The sequence below is a fragment of the Quercus suber genome, unplaced genomic scaffold (genome assembly GCF_002906115.3).
Source record: "Quercus suber isolate HL8 unplaced genomic scaffold, Cork oak 2.0 scaffold_51, whole genome shotgun sequence".
Lineage (NCBI taxonomy): Eukaryota > Viridiplantae > Streptophyta > Magnoliopsida > Fagales > Fagaceae > Quercus > Quercus suber.
Window position 1 is genome coordinate 1,101,406 of NW_027069516.1, and position 5,626 is coordinate 1,107,031.

Genomic DNA, 5,626 nt, shown 5'->3' on the forward strand with positions numbered 1-5,626 from the left:
ATATATATGTATGTGTGTGTGTATATATTATAATAAATATAAAAGCTTACTATAAAACATTTTCTCAATTCAGAACTAATTATTCATGATTTTATACTTTAGTATCAATTAAAAGAAAAAGAAAAAAACACAATATAAAAAATAGAAAATTTAAAAGTTATCATTGCATACTAAAAAAACAAATAATACTAATAAGTTAATACAAATAAGTTACCATTCTGCCCTAAAAAAAATTTAAAAATTACAAAACTTAAAAAAAAAAAAAAAAAAAACTGTTTTCTGTACGAGCCGGTATTGTCCGAAATTGGCCGGTACATGACCGGTACGGCCGGTATTTAAACCGGTACGAAACGTTGATGTTTCGATACCGGTATGCAGCCAGTACAGTATGTACCGGCCAGTACGACCGGTACCGGTACGGTATCGACCACCTTGATATATACTAGGGGTGTCAATGTTCGACCCAACCCGCGAACACGACACAAACCCGACACGGGTTTTTTTGGGTTAGGGTTGGGCCTTAATGGGTTTGGGTCATAAACGGGTTGACCCGAAAGCGACACGATAAGAAACGGGTCATAAATAGGTCAACCCGCGTAACCCGCAATAAACACGTTTGACACGTCAATTTATTTGTGTCAACCCGAAATGACCCACTTAACACAATCCGTTTAACTCATATAACAAATAAATATTTATTTTATTTTAGATTTGTCAAATACCTTTTATATCCAACATATATTTTAAATTTAAAAAGAAAAGTGAGTAATTACAAAATTTTACAAAGGATATAATTGGAAATTGAAACTTTACAGACCTTAGAACTACTAATACTTTTTTTTTTTGGTGGCATAGAACTTACACAAATGAAATTGGATGAGCTTGTGGAAGATGTTATGAATTTGGACATCAACAAAGAATCTATGGATGATAATCGTGGTCATAGTCAGGATTAGTCTACTGTTTGCTCAAATTCTTTCAATATTGATACTTAGCATTTGACAAGTTCCAAGAATATTATATTTTTGTTGAACTATGTTATTTTATTTTGTGAAACTTTGTTATTTTGAATTTGGGTTGAAGTGTATGCACTTCTTTTGGAGTGTAAAGAACTTATTTTTAGATGAATGTTATATTTTTGTTGAATTATATTATTTTGAATGTGGGTTGAAGACTTGAAGTATATGTACTACTTTTTGAGATGTAAAAATAATTATTTATAGATAGATATTATATTTAATATTATGCAGGTTGAAATGGGTTGTGTTTCATTCGTGTCAACCCAACACGACTCGTTTATTAAGCATGTTAAATGGGTTGAGTCAGGTCAACCCGCCTTATTAACAGGTCGGGTTAGGGTTGAAGGATCATGACACGATTATTAAATGGGTCGGGTTAGGATTGAGCCATTTAGTCGAATATCCCTACCTCGACACGACACGAACCCGACACGCTAACCCGAATTGACACCCCTAATATATACTCGTTATATCTAGGCCTTGTTCATTTTTCGAAGATGACATAGAGATGGAGTACCCAAGTCTAATGGGCCACTGATCTGTCGGATTAATATGTGTATCACAAACCCAAAGGTCCATTATTCGAGAGCAGTAGAAAGATGGTCCACACGAGAATTATAATAGATGGGTCATGACTCATTAGTCCATACCTAAATGAAAGCCCATAATACAATTCAAAGACAACATTATATTTATACGTCGTGTGGTTTATAAAAATATATGTGATAAATATTGGGTCCGTTTAGATAGCACTTATTGTTGCTGAAAGTTGCTGAAAACTGATTGTTGCTGAAAACAATGTAGCAAAATAATTTTTAAATGTGTAAATAGTGTTGTGGGACCCACTTTTAATATTAAATATTGCGTAAACAGTGCATGAACAGTGCATGAACAGTATGTGAACAGTAAATTTTGTCCCCCCAAAGTCAAAAATGCCGGCCAAAAAAAAAAAAAAAAAAAGAAAAAAAAAAGAGAAAACGTGAAAACTGAAACGCGCCGCGTAAAAACTTGCAATCCAAACACTCACATTGTGTCAACTCAGCGGTCTGTAATCTCATATTTCTAATCTAGAACCTAGAGACCTACGAAATCCACCTCCTCCTCAGATGATCTACTGCCTCTATTATACAAGGAGGTCCCACATGGCGCAAACTAACGGTTCAGATTCGTCCACAGGGGGACGCGTTAGGCGTGGTTTGCCACGTTGGTAAAAACTAAAGACTGTTCTAGTTGGGATCCAATTAGTCCCACACCGTCTAGTTACAAAAAACTATATGTGTTTATAAGAGAAAACGAGAGAAGTAGAGAGCGTCCCCTCGGGGACATCCGATAAAATTGGAACGACACAGAGAAGATTAGCATGGCCCTGCGCAAGGATGACACGCATAAATCGAGAAATGGTCCAAATTTTTTTTTTGGTTCTGTGCTCTATTTGATTTCTCTGCTTCTGATTTTGGGTCAAATTTAAACTGGCAAGTTCAGATTCTGCTCATCCCTTTAGCTTTCTAATTGCTTTGTGATTTTTGTGCTACTCAGATTCTGCTCATCCATTTAGTATTCAAATTTGTACATATAATTTTGATTGAACTATTCTGGAATTTTCTGGGTTATAAGAATTTTAGTATTACTTTTTTGTTTCTTTTCCCTCAGTTATCTTAATACTAAGGGGGATTATGATTCTTGGCTGTGATATTCTTGAATGTTAAAGTCATTTATAGCTGAAGCTTACGAGACATTCTCACTTCTTGGATTTCTTTGGATGGCTTATTTTAAGTCATTTTTCTCTAAAACCATTTTAAACATCAAGCTATGACCTTCTTGATTACTCAGAAATGGTCCAAATTTTTTTTTTTTTGGTTCTGTGCTCCATTTGATTTCTCTGCTTCTGATTTTGGGTCAAATTTAAACTGGCAAGTTCAGATTCTGCTCATCCCTTTAGCTTTCTAATTGCTTTGTGATTTTTGTGCTGCTCAGATTCTGCTCATCCATTTAGTATTCAAATTTGTACTTATAATTTTGATTGAACTATTCTGGAATTTTCTGGGTTATAAGAATTTTAGTATTACTTTTTTGTTTCTTTTCCCTCAGTTATCTTAATACTAAGGGGGATTATGATTCTTGGCTGTGATATTCTTGAATGTTAAAGTCATTTATAGCTGAAGCTTACGAGACATTCTCACTTCTTGGATTTCTTTGGATGGCTTATTTTAAGTCATTTTTCTCTAAAAACCATTTTAAACATCAAGCTATGACCTTCTTGATTACTCAGAAAGAGGTAGCTTATCATTGTAAAATTCTACAGTCTTGTCTATGCTTAGTCTTACAACCCATGAGTCATTGTGAGGTTCTGAGAACTGTGGTAATTATGATACCAGAGGGAGCACCTGAGATTATCTCATTTGCTGCTCTGCCTACAAGGCAATATTTTGTTGTATGAAATGACCTGTTAAATATTCTTGCTGTTCAATATTCTTAATGGTGATTGGTGACCGAAAGTAGACTTACCCAATTTCCTTAGATTGCTCCAAATTTGATTCTCCTTTCAGGGGGAAGGCAAGGCATAAAGCCAGAGTACCTATGTTTATACGTATGTAACTCTGTGCTCCCGCATGGGACAGGTTAATTGTAATAATGTTATTGACCAATTTTTTGTTTTTGTTTTTTTGGGTTATCACACAAATGATAGAATTAAATCAAACAATGAAAAATATATATTGAATTTTATTATTTATGTAATGTTATTGGTCTTTTTTTTTTTTTTTTTTTGGTTTACCATACATAGGATAGCATTAGATAAAACAATGAATAAAAAAAGAGAATATTACATTTTATTATTTAAAATATATAAAGAGACATTAATGGAACTTTCTTCAAAAGTTTCTAATAAAATTGGACATGAATAGCGTATTGAATCAGAAGTGTGTTGCAATTCACAGTTTTTAGTGGAATGTCATCAGATAGCACTTTTCCCCTATAGACATGTTTAATACACTGTCCTTGAGTTTATTTTGAATACGTTTCAAGCTAAAGTCAATATTGTTATCTCTTTTAACACTTCAAATTGACATTAATCAGTTTCACAAAATTAAAATTTACAGAACATTTTACCTTCTTATTTTTTCAACATCCGAAGTTAAATGTTTCTATTAAAATCCAAAAGTTCACCTAACTAAAAATTATATATACATATCTTTCATCAATTGTTAATAGCTGTACAATCTATTTATGCACCAAAAGCAATGACTAACTTGAAAGAGAGAAAGATTACATGTTAGCATAAACTATCACTTCCAAAAGCATCATTAATCAAATATTAAAATGAACTATAATTCAAAATAATTCAGCAGTTGCCTTTGTCCCAAATTGTAAGCTTCAATCTTCTCCTCACCAATTGTGAGCAACTTAATCTCAAAATCCACACCTGAAAATGATTAAAACAATAATCTTGCAAAATTGTGATGATAAGATGTTTATCTTGATAGATTCAGTTTCCACGTTGAGCATTATGAATGGAGGTAACTTAACACCAACATTTAAAAATCAAATTGGACACTGCACAAAATTAAACTACAATTAGAAATTAATTTGATTCGATTTGAATTCTAAAATTGAACTTCAACTTAATATATATATATGATTATATTTTTGTCCACTTTTAACAAATTAACAAAATCTTAATCCAGACACATTAAAACTATTAAAAAATAAGAACTGATCATTAACTTGGAATCTTCTTGGAGGCGCCAATGAAGCGCTAATGTATGAGAGTGTGAAGTAAGGAAGAGTGGGATTGAATATTGTGTTTGAACCCGGCCTTACTCTGAGAAATCCGTAAGAAGGAGAGGGTAGTGTGTGGATTTAGTTGGTAGAGGTTGAGAGAGGACGAGACATGGGATGACAATATAGAATTAGGAAGAAATGATGTTTTACTTTTATAGTCTTTCTCGTTGAACTCCTTGGTTCTAGTTGTGGGATTAGAAGAGCTCCAGACTCTATTGAGATCACCATAAAAGTGTGCAGGTGAAGTGTTCTTGCTTAGGCCAATGAGTATTATCATTGTGGTTTTCTTGCTTCATGTTAAATGTTAATGCATCATTTATTTGGGTACAAAAATTAGAAAATTTAAATAAGATACATGACACAAAATTGAAATCCAATTTATAATCTCCATAAAAGTGTGCAGGCGAGATGTTCTTGCTTAGGCTAATGAACATTATCATTGTGGTTTTCTTGGCTTCCGTGTTAAATGTTAATGCATTTTATTTGGGCACAAAAATTAGAAAATTTAGATAAGATACATGACACAAAATTGGAGTCAAATTTATAATCTAATTAGATTTTTTTTTTTTGAGTTTTGGTTAGGACAAGTGGCTCAAAATTGAGAATCCAATTGAAATCTAATTGGATTTTCTCTCTGCTTCACCTATTATTATATATATATATAGATTAGTATTGCTGGGCAATTTTTTTGTTATGGTTGATTCAAATAAGTAAGGTAGATAGAATTTTTTTATTATATATATTTATTTAAATAAGTTTGGTTTGATATTAGGTTATGTTTTCATTTTGTTGATATATTCTACATTTTTTTTTAGTAAGAGTTAGAA

The 5,626-nt window shown here is 32.4% G+C and overlaps 1 non-coding gene across 1 annotated transcript; it reads left to right on the forward strand.

The window, feature by feature from the left end:
• The first annotated feature begins 2,329 nt into the window (after nucleotides 1-2,329).
• On the forward strand, nucleotides 2,330-2,431 carry LOC112018590 (U6 spliceosomal RNA). Its single transcript, XR_002883629.2, has one exon. It is a non-coding gene; the product is annotated as a U6 spliceosomal RNA (small nuclear RNA).
• Nucleotides 2,432-5,626: the final 3,195 nt, after the last annotated feature.